Source organism: Lytechinus pictus, chromosome 4 (genome assembly GCF_037042905.1).
Source record: "Lytechinus pictus isolate F3 Inbred chromosome 4, Lp3.0, whole genome shotgun sequence".
Classification (NCBI taxonomy): Eukaryota; Metazoa; Echinodermata; class Echinoidea; order Temnopleuroida; family Toxopneustidae; genus Lytechinus; species Lytechinus pictus.
Window position 1 is genome coordinate 18,516,685 of NC_087248.1, and position 12,051 is coordinate 18,528,735.

A 12,051-nucleotide genomic window follows, 5' to 3' on the forward strand; every position below is an offset into this window, starting at 1 on the left:
AGAAAAAATTAGGAAGATGGAAAGAATGATGAACATCTATTAACAGGCCAGTCATATTCTACCATCCGTGCGCGGATATACGCTTCTGAACAAAATTTGAAATTATTGATAGGATACATGTACTTCTCACCCCCCCCCCCCCCCCCCCCCTCTGAATCGCCGCCTATAGGCCTCCTACCCATCCATTTATTTGATTTGATTTGGTTTGATTCATTCACAACGATATAACAATATATGTACGTACAAGTATCTACAAACACTGCAAAATGGAATGGATGATGACGAAGATGAAAAGTGGAGGGATCTACTGAATAGTTAATGTTGTTCTCATTTTTGTTATTATCATTTTTATCAAAAACAGGTTTATATAATATCTGCTCACTAAATCGAGTGACCAGATATTAGATAAAAACATTTTTAGTATAAAAAAATATTGATAATAGAATAATAATAATAATGATAATAATGATAGTAATGATAGTAATGACAAATAATACAAGAGGAAAAATCCATTGATTTCGCAAGAACTAATTTCTTACAGGTATTATTCAGTTGGCCTATGTGACAGGGTGTGGAGAAAAGTAAAGTTTTGCTTGGAAGAGATTAATTTAAATAACAAAAGAGAGAGAGAAAAAAAGAGCGAGGGGAGAAAGAGAGAGCAAGGTTGTTGCTTAACGCGGTAAACAAAAGAAGCAAAAATTTTTATCAATGACGCCTATTATTGATACGTTTAATACGGACTGTGAATCCTATCGGGTAGGCCTATTTTAACAAGCAAATTCTCCTTTGTTTCTTGTCGATTGTGGTCCGAACAATACCCAAGAATCCTGAACATGACATCGTGGAATCAGCCCGGGTCTTTTTTTAAGGTACAGTAAGTTGTTCTAGGAATGCACTACATTCCTCTTATAGATATCAATTAGCATACACGTCCTCATGAGCTCCCAAGTGACGCTTTGAAGGCTTAAATTAATCTATTTCATGTTCTGGAATAGTTTCGGTGTACTTGTAGTGACCTTGCTCCGTGTCTTTTGAAATCTCTACCAAGAACTTCAAATCTGTAGTTAGCAAGGACCTGTCTTTTCCAGCAACTGCAAGAGTAATGACACCCCGACAATGGCAATGGCGCCTACATGTTTCTTACAGATAAGTGGCGCTAAAACGTTGTTTATCATCATCATCATCGTCGCCTCGATCGTCGTCATATGGACCTCAACTTCGAATAAGCAAGTTATTTGACATGACTTTACAGACATGCTTCAATCAAATGTGACCACTAAAGTCTGGGGCCTACCTGAGACATTTCCAAGTGACATACCTGCACTGAGCTGCATGAGGCTCGAACCACGGACCCCGGAATTTAGTTTGGAACTTCCTGAGCGCAGCTACATGGATTTCAGGTGTGCGCGGCAAAGGAGAACGCAGGTCACGTGGCTGATGGTGTTGCTTTGACGACGTTGATGGATTGGAGGAAAATAGGTAAGTTGTCTTTTGTCAACTTTTTTTTTAGTTAGCGTCACCGCGGTCACGTACATGTATATTTAAAATACTGATCTATATATATATATTTGGAATACGATTAACGAAATGATTATTATTATTTGAAACATCACGTTGTCTTGCCTCTTTTTGGAAGATGATTGCTGTAATTTGTTAATGGGGATTCGACAAGCTTGTGCCATGAACCACTCATTCAATGAACGCTCTCAGTTATATCTCCATGTGTGGCAAAATAAGGGTGGCAATGTTTGGCTTATTTTCTCTTTTTCTTTGCGACAAATGCTTGATTTTTTTTTACACTGACAGTTTCCATTACACCTATTCGTCATGCAACTTGGCTCTTAAGTAAATTTGATTCTTTAAATTATTTTTTTCTTAATTAAAAATAGAGATTAAAAAATGTTAATTTTCTTGCCATATTACTTTCCACCAATAGAGGGCGTACACAAAAATATGCCCAAAAATCAAGTTTTTGAGCGCTCTGGTGAATACAAAAATTATTCCCAAGTTACTAATGAAAAATAAATTGCAACTGTATGGAAATTAGTAATTTTGGTCACAAAAGTTATATTTTAATGATTTTTTTAAGTGTGTGCTCTGTACAACATTGGCATACCATAGTCCTACCTGTAGATTCCCCACAGGCAGGATGGTTGCAGTGAACAAGTGCCATGAACCTAAATTGAAGATAGGCCTTTATACATAAACGAATAATAAAATATATGTTTACAAATTCCCCTCATGTGGGAATTAAGTGTGATATTTGTGAAATGTCGTCGTTGGTTCATCATTTTCTTGTAATGTCAATGTCTTTCATGTCACGGAGAGCGCACGCAGTCGAGGTGAAGCTAATAAGCGCGGGGAAAACAAAATCTATAAAACATCGTGGTATTAATGTCGTCTGTTCTCGAATCGATATCAACGATATAATCAAGAAGGAAGCCTTCTTCATCAAATAATGTTCATAAAGCCTTGAACGTGTGCTCTGACCGTGAGGAAAAATGTGGTGGTATTTATGATTTGATGTAGGTCTATGGAATATGAACATATTCGTGCAAAGAAAGAGAAAAACACATGGAATTGAGGTGATCAGACCTTTCAGACGTTAAAATTTGCTTGGGCGCACCCGGTGACGAGAATGGTATCGCGGTTTGAAATAAGTTGTTCAGTCTAGACTATTACGAAAGGAGGATATCATTATATCTGACTTTGATATCACAGTTTGGTATAATTGAACCGAATCTTATGATACAGCTGAATTCGCACCTGCCAAAAAAGAGAGACGGCAAAGGGTGAAAAAGGCCGGCAGAGACAGATTAAAGCGAGAGATGGAATGAGACCAGCTAGTACAGAACTATATATACTGAGAGAAAGATATATATAAAGGGGCACGAGGAAGGGAGGGTATCTGGGAGACGAGAGAGATTTCAAAGCCAGAGAAGGAGGGATCAGGCGAGAGAATGTGATACTTTAAACTGGAGAAAATAGTAAAATAATGATAATAATAATAACAATTTTATATTGGGAATCTATCGACTTGAAAAGACCGACGTAAATACCATAACAGTATCATTAGATTTAGTAATGTAGTTAACTATTGTCGTTGCTTTAGCTGTTGTTGGTGTTTTAACACCAAGAACTTAAAAGTTCCAAGTAGGCCCGAGACATCGTGTGCTTGTGCTGGGGTTGGGTGGAAAGTGTTCTAGCAAACAAGTAAAAGAAAGGGAGGAGAGAAAGTAATTCGGACAGGTAAGCTGAGAGGCGAGGAGAGAAGGAAGAAATTGGACAAGACAGACAAAATTAAAGAGTAAGAACAAAGAAACTATAACAAAGAGCATATATCTAACAAGAGATAACATAATCGGGTACAGCTTGTCAGGGGACAACATGGTTGACTTTGTATCAGAATATAGTCGCGAAATGGTGTCTTAGAAATGAACAGTCATGCTGCAGTCACATTTCCCCTACGGCGGCCGTCATTTGTATTCAAACCACATACATGTATATGTAGCTGGTACAACAACTGTTAAAACGGCTGTTTTTGACTCGCCGTACGGCCGCCGTTGGAGAAATGTGACTTCGGCATACATTCAGTTCATTTTATCCGTTGGCATGCTCTCCCTAGTTGGGTTTTTCACGAAACTAGCAATGGAAAACATCCTGTCAACGTAAAAACCGATAAAAGGGACCTGGAACCACTGGCGTAAATCCTGGGGGGGGGGGGATGGGGGGATATATCCCCCCCACTTTTCGAGGAGGGGGGGATGGCCTGTACAATCATCCCCCCCCCCCACTTTTTACGAAAGAAATAAAAAAAAATCACAAGAGATAATTGTTTTATTGGTGAAAATTCTTCCTAAAATACCGCTTAACAAATAAAACAATATTATTGAATCATAAAATGCAAATAAAGAGCCAGTTCACCATTTCCAAACGAAATACTTATGTCCTTATTATAACATTGAATAGAAACCCCCGTTTCTTCCGATTCATCAATGTTGGGGTCTTTGGGGAGGGATTAAGATGGAATGTCAATTTTTTTTTAATGTAATCTCTAATAAAACCATTAAACCATCATGGGGTAAACAAATAATAATATTGGAGGGGTATTTGCCATATGGACATACAGTGGCGTAACTACGGGGGGGGGGCATGGGAGGCACATGCTCCCCCCCCCCCCCCCCCATCGGCTGACAAAAAAAACCCGGGGAAATGGGGAAAAAGAGAAAAGAGGGAGAAAGGAAAAGAAACGTAGTGGGAAAGAAGAAAGTATTATTCATTATAATGTTATATTATATTATAATTATGTTATGTTACATTACATAAGAAACATTTTTATCATAACTTTATGAAACATAATTTGCCCAGGGCCTACGTCTTCATTGTTCCTGGTGCTCGCATTGTCTGTTCAACGATAATCCTGTTGTACTAAAACATCCCGTTTTCAAGTCAATATAAACCAAATATATTTCCTAGCACTTGAGTTATCATTGTTTTATGTAGTGACATAGGCCTATGCTTCTTTTACATGACTCAAAAAGTGATTGCCCCATGTTAAGGTCTTCGTATATATAAAAACATTTCCTGTCCGTGATTACGTTCGCATTAGTGGATTGGTGAGATATGTCTGCTCTTCATGAATTCCTAAAATCAGTCCTTAAAATGTCCCTTTTTCTGATATGAATATCAAAAATGTTCAGCTCGCGCTTCGCACTCGCATCATTTGGTTAATGAAATACGTATGGTCCAAGTTAATTCCTACAAAGAAACCTTAGAATGCCCCACTTCAGGTCTGAATTATCTAACTTATCTAAATTTTCTGCTCGCGCCTCACGCTCGCAATATTTGATTAGTGAGATGCGTATGATAATCATGATTGCAATGACTACAAAAAGTGTTTCATGTGTTCAGATGTAATTCTACTAAAATCAGCAAGCGCTTGGCACTCGCATTAGATGACTATGGTGAGATATGCATACTCTTAATGGATTCCTAAAATATATTCCTTAAAATCTCGCTGTTTGGGGTCAAAATATACGAAAATTTCAGCTCGCGCTTTGCGCTCGCATTGTTTAGCGAGACAGGTAACTATCATGATTACGCAAATTTGATTATAATGTCCCTTTTTAGGTGTGAATATTAAAAAAATTCAGCTCGCGCTTCGCGCTCGCATAATTTGATCAGTGAGATACATATCCGTTCAATGACATTGTCCTTAAAATGTCTCTATTAGGTCAGAATAACTAGCAACTGAGCGCGCTTCGCGCGCTCACTCAGTGATTCAAAGATTTTGCTGGTGCCCCCACAATGCCGTGACCCACGGTACGCCACTGTGGACATATCAATTACAATTCCTTGCATATCTAAAAACATGATTGCAAAAAAAATGCCAAAATATTTCAGTCATCCCCCCCCCCCACCCCTCAACACGGATTTACGCCAGTGCTTGGAACAATTTTTAAATAGGGGTTGCTGGGGGTTTTCTACAGGGGGATTGTCAGAAAAAAAACAATTACAAGCAAATAATAATAATATCATATATAAATTCATTTCAAATTATTAGAGATATACATAATCAGCAGATATTAATTGCCTTCTATAAATCTCTCTGAAGTAAAAATAATTTTGCCATTACCATTAATATGTTGCTGTATGCATCCTTTCTTATCTATCATGTCTATAGGCAATAGGTGTCGAATATAGGCCTACTAAAGAGAGTAAAAATCATATGCCATCATATTGAAATATAAAGTTGTTACGCTTCAGATTTTAATTGTGAGATCAATTCATTCCATGAATAAAACCATTTCAGAGAAAGGTTTTAAAATTTAAAGTTTGCCAACTTGAATTATTTTTCCAAAGGCCTTCCAAGTGCTCCGGTGATAAGTCTTATATTAATATCTTCTGCTCAGGTTTAAGAACCTGATTGACATCCGAAGAAGAAAATTTGATAATGAAAATTGATCTTGGACGTCTTGTAATACGGAGATAATTGCACCATAATTATCTCAGTAGGGACGTCAGAAACTTTCAATCCCTTCCCCGAAATAAAGAATGGAAAGACGGCCGCAAGTACATCTGACAAGGCAGGCGAAACACCAATTGGCGCAAGAAGGATCATTCATTCCGTCTACGACTCACCCTAATGATCCTTAAACTACGTCCCATTTTCAAATTAACCATGATTCGAATGCATCATTAGCAATAAATATCTCACTAAGAAGTTGGAGCTCCTCAAAACGACGCATCCACAAGTCCATAGCGCGCGCTTCGGTCACAAACAAAACGGAAAGCAAACACACAGAGAGACTAAAGGGGTAATTCATCTCTCCTTTATGTCTTCTTTAAGACAGCCTTGCACGTCGAGAACGTTCCGCCTTCTAATAAGTTAAGTGTCTTCGCTGTTTACTGCAAAGATGATCAATAATTGGGATTGATAATGAAGACGAAGGAATGTGGTATTTATCTTGATCTGTGCGTTGCCCGAGCTCACCGAGCGATCTCTGTACTTTCTAAAGAAGGTAATGCACCGAGGCTGCAAGGCTTATCCGTCAATAGACGATAATATAGAAATCATATTCATAATCATATCGCATTCGGCTCAAATGAAAGTAAATTAATCAGATTTATTTTGAGAAGGATAAAGCGGAAGCCTTGTATTATAGTATTTTATTTACAATAAACTGAACATTATTTGTGTTTTGCCTATTTAATTCATGTTTATACATGTAGGTGTTTGGGGTCTTCGTTGTTTTTATTTTCTTAGTTTAGATTTTAGACAGGGGCTGAGCCGAAGGGGGGGGGGTGAACATGCATGCAACTGTACAGTCACAATTTGGTGGTCTTTTTTTTTCTTTGTATACATTTACTGAGGATAGTAGAGGCTGAAACCCACTCTATGTGATTGGTGCGCTTTTATAACTAATATCACGATTTAGCTTTGAAAATAAGAATTGTTAATCCCCATTCAAATGTCGTAAACAAAATCAATTATGGCTGAAACAACAGTTCATAAATATTGGGAAGAGTGCTGAATCGAGGATGTTACACGAAATAATGCGTCAGTTTCGCATAATAAAAATTAAAGGAAGTTTATAGACATCAAATCATGCTATAAGTGGATGTTGCCCAGTATCGATCCTACAAATGGAAAGTTCAATCACATTAAGCACTCTATCAGTAACTATACCATACCTCGTAATGACACCTTTTAACAGTTTACAGGCATAAGAGAGCCGAGAACGGACAGAGATGAAGCGGTTTGTCACATCGGTTGTTACCAAAGAACATTTCCGGGATTGCATCATCTCCCATCATCATCATCCTTCTCCTTCTCCATGTGCAACCCGCGTAGCCAGGATTTAATTTTTGGAAGATGCTATAAGTGCATGCGAAGCGCGCCCTCTAGATGGATCGTGAAGGGAGAGGAGTTTTCCCCCTCCTGCGAATCGTGAAGCCCCACCCCCCTTTTTTGGCAGGAGTTTCAGCATTTTATTCATAAATGGATAATAAATAAAAATCTTCACATAATAACAAAAATATAAATGAACACATTTTAATGTGACAGTCGCGTAAAATTCATTTTTTTTGTTAATACGAGCGAGCAAGCGAAGCGAGCTACATGTAGCAAAAATTTCCACATTTCCAAATCTTGGGACAGATATTGACTTAATATTCTGGAAATAATATCGCAATTATTTCACCCTTCACTTTTTCACTTTTTATTCACCTTTCTCTTTTTTTTCTTGTTCTTGAAAATTGGGAGGGGGCAAAATTTTAAGCCACTATTCCTTCCTGTGCATAGCATATTAAGCTATGAAGTTTAAACATGTTAAAGGATGGATGTTATATCAAATTGTGAACCAAATGCACATATTCATAGTACCATCACCAGCTCCAATTTGATTGATTTTCTAAGATTTTTCTAAAAGTTGAATACGAGGAAAACAGAGCGCCAAAATGGGGAAAAAATGATGCAAGGATTTCCGAGAAAAAAATGGTGTTTAATTTCTCGGACTCATATGCGCCATCCTTTGTAGTTTTAAGAAACTTTAGGAACTTTATTTATTTATTTATTTTTTATCTATTTATTTCAAATATTTTAAAGAAGGGTAGCCCAATCAGCAACAAGCTGGTTTTCGTTGGGGCCCTTCGTAAACAAACACAAATATAAAACATGTTGACACATTCGGATATAAACACAGAATAGAGCATAAATACTAATATTGACAAATTAAATAATAAAATAATCATAATTAACTATGGAAAATAACAAAATAGATAAAATATGATACTGTACAAATGTTACCTAAAAGTAAACGAAAATTATATATACACATGAAATAGATAAGATATGTACAAAATGAGGAGAAAGAGTAGAATAGATTCCACCATTAGTCCCTATTACATATCAAATGTTTTTCCCATATTGCCATTTCCCGTTTAAACTGTTTAATGTCTTTTATGAATCGGAGGTGTTTGGGTACTTCATTCCAATGCAATGGGCCTGTGACAAGAAATGATTACTGGTAAAAGGCTGTACGAGCATATGGCACCCTGATTATCATCTTATTTGTGCTCCTTGTTGTTCGAGAGGATACTTCTTCTATATAAATAAACTTGTCACAAAGCACCTGAGGAGCAGCTTCGTGTAAACATTTATGAACCATTAAGCAAAATGCTCTAAAAAATACATTGTGTATTTTTGGCCAAGATAATATTTTAAAAATTTGTTCAGATGGAGTTTCCCAAGAAAAATTAGACACCATGCATGTATGCTGCCCTCTTATGTAATCTCTCTAACTTACTGTGATTAATTTCAGATCTTCCCGACCAGACGGTACAGCAATACATTATATGAGGCATTACAAAAGCCCAATATAGCTTATTCAATTGTGCTTTATCAAAATACTGTTTACAGCGACGAATAATTCCTAGTTTTTGTTTCACAATTAAAACTATAATCTCGACATGTTTTTTAAAGTCGAGATTGTTATCTATAATAACTCCTAAACATTTAAATTTACTTACATATTCCAGTTGACATATATTTAACACTATCGATAGCATATTGCTGTCTAGTGATCTTAACTTTTGTTTTGATCCTAGTAGCATCGTTTTGGTCTAGTCACTATTCAAAATCAACTTGCTTTTGTTGAGCCAAGAGTCCAATTCCCTAAGAGCTTTTGACAGTTTGAGCTCAACCTCTTGCTTCTATCCCCCAAACAGAAATAATAGTATCGTCAGCATACATAAACGGTGCCATTTGGTATAGCGTTAGGGAGATCATTAATGAATAAAGTGAAAAGTATCGGGGCTAAGATTGAACCCTGTGGCACACCCATTGTAACGTTTCTTAGAGTTGATTTTTCTTTTCCTAATGATACATATTGTTGGCGGTTTTTCAAGTATGAATCAAACCATTTGATGACATTTGGTGAGAATCCATATTGATGTAATTTATCTAATAGTAGGGAGTGGTTAACCGTATCAAATGCACGTCGAAGGTTTATAAAAGCTATACCATTCAGGTATCATTTATCTACATTCTCTGACCATAGATTCACCATGCATAATAAAGCTGTTTCGCATGAGTGCTTAGGGCGAAACCCAAACTGATTCTTATATAAGTAGTCTTTCTGAGATATATAATCAAATACGTTTAAGTGCACTGCCCTCTCGATTATTTTAGATAAAATCGGCAGTATAGATACAGGCCTGTAGTTTTTCAGTGTGGCTGAGTCCCCTCCTTTTGGAATCGGTTGGACTCTGGCTATTTTCCAAGCATCAGGGTATACAGAAGACTTTAAGGACAAATTCAATATATATACTAAGCTTCCAATTACACGAGGAATATCACAAATATATTTCAGGAACATTCAAAATTGCTCATTATGGGCCCAAAACAAGGCAGGGATATGGATCAAGGTTCATTGAATTTAATAAAAGTCTTTTTTATATGATACGGCACGAATGTTATACCCGCCTTTTTTTCTTCCCCCCCCCCCCCCCCCCCCTTGGCAGAAAAATATTGCTGTCTGTAGTGATGAGCCGAAAAGCGGAAGAATTACTCCATGGGGACTGGCGGCAGATATTGCTAGAAATTACCCACTCCGACCGGGAGCGCGGGAATTTTGTGGCATCTAATTCGACTGGCTAACGACTGGTAAATGGAAATAAGACGGCGGGCTTAAAAAGTCCCAAGTGTGGCTGCAGCCCGTTTAGAGGGCAATAGTCCTGTGTGACAGGATCTTCAAGGGGATTTTATTAACATATAAAGAGCCGAATACAAGTCACCGCCCTCTCTTTATCTCTCTGATTTAATTGTCCTCTGGGTCAATTCAAATGACCTTGAGAAATAGAGGAACGTCATTGGGCGGTTGTCTTTGAAGTAATGGCTTCTAAATCGCGGGTTAATCGCCGCAATCAAGTAAAACAAATTGCTCTATTACGTGTGATGCACGGTGGTGTAATGAATAGCGTCAGCCGATGGCTGTTTGGGTAAAGCATTAGCAATAACGGTTGAGATAAATGAAATCAGGAAAAATGGGAGAGAGAGAGAGAGATAGAAAGATTGGGGAGACTGTGATAGACACGAGATTAACAGAAACATAGATAAAGAGAGAGGTGAAGAAGAAAGAAATGGAGGCAGAGAGATGGAGGACCTTTAATCATACTTTGCCCGGAGCGAAAATCAAATATAACCAATAAAACCAATACATTGATATCATGTCCCCGTAAAAGCAAATATCGTTCTGAGTATAAGAGGTGAGATAATAATCATATTTTTGTCATTTGGGGCGTTTTTGTAGTCCGGACCTTATCCGTACATCATAATAGGTGGTCTATATACATAATACCTGTAGCACTGGCGGATCCAGGGGGTGGCACATCCGGCCCGTGCCCACCCCTTTTGCGAAGCAAAATCAAAATTTGTATTGTAAAAATGCCGTTAAAACAGAAGTGTGTGCCCCCCTTTTTTTTGGGGGGGGCACAAATCCTGGATCTGCCCATGACCTATAGGCCTTTTGTGACCACTGCATGCACCTTCACTTATATTCTGTTTTATCTGTTCGTTTGTTTGTTGTTGTTTTTTTCATTTAAAAAACATTACATTATTTGGTCCTTTTAATGAAACCTTTGACCGATCCATTCACGAACAGATAAGAGTTGACAAGTAAATTTCTTACTAGCTAAATCTCTTATCTGTAGTAGATATTAAAACACCGTCTATTGGTTCTGTGTTTGTACACTGAGATAACCATGGTGTTCGATTAAAATTACACCCATGGATGTTATCAGAGGGTTACATCGAGAGCTGTATCCAAGTGTTAGCTTATGGTGTTAATTGAACATCTATCCGTGTTATATTGGTTGTACACTAGCACTTTTTGGTGTTATTCGGTTTGGTGCTATTGTGGTTGTATACACTACTGGCCTATATTTGGTAATATGTTTACTCTTTGGGTGCAATCACATCTGTGTTACAACTGTGGAGCTGGTGTTCAACACAATTTAGTGCTGTTGTAACGAGTTTTGGGTGTTAATCTGATACTATTTGGTGTTGTGTTTAAATTCTGAGTGTGTAACTGCAACGCCTACGGGAGCAGACCTCTTACTACTTCAATTCTTATTGCACCCATTCGTAAAATGGAACATACTGGCATCGTTTCTTTACGAATACATGAGATATTCAAACCCACCGGCCCGTACTCTGTAGTTAATGAACCATTCAAGTAATTTGATCAACGCTATCAATCAACGAATTAGTTATTTTAGTAATATAAAAAGGGAAAGCTACCTTGGTTATACATTTTTCGTGTGAGAGGATAAAGATAAGATTTTTTAAAACCCACTCAAAAGATGGTTAAAGTACAAACCGACCGACTGTTGACTAAAATTTGTTAAAATTCATTTTGCATGCGGTTTTGTTTGGGCAAATTATCGATTTGTTTATAATATTTCAACAAACTTGTCATGCTTGTTGTAAAAAAGGAAAGTTTGAAATAGATCGGAAAGGATTCAGATATTTTTAGCTTTTACCTTTACTTT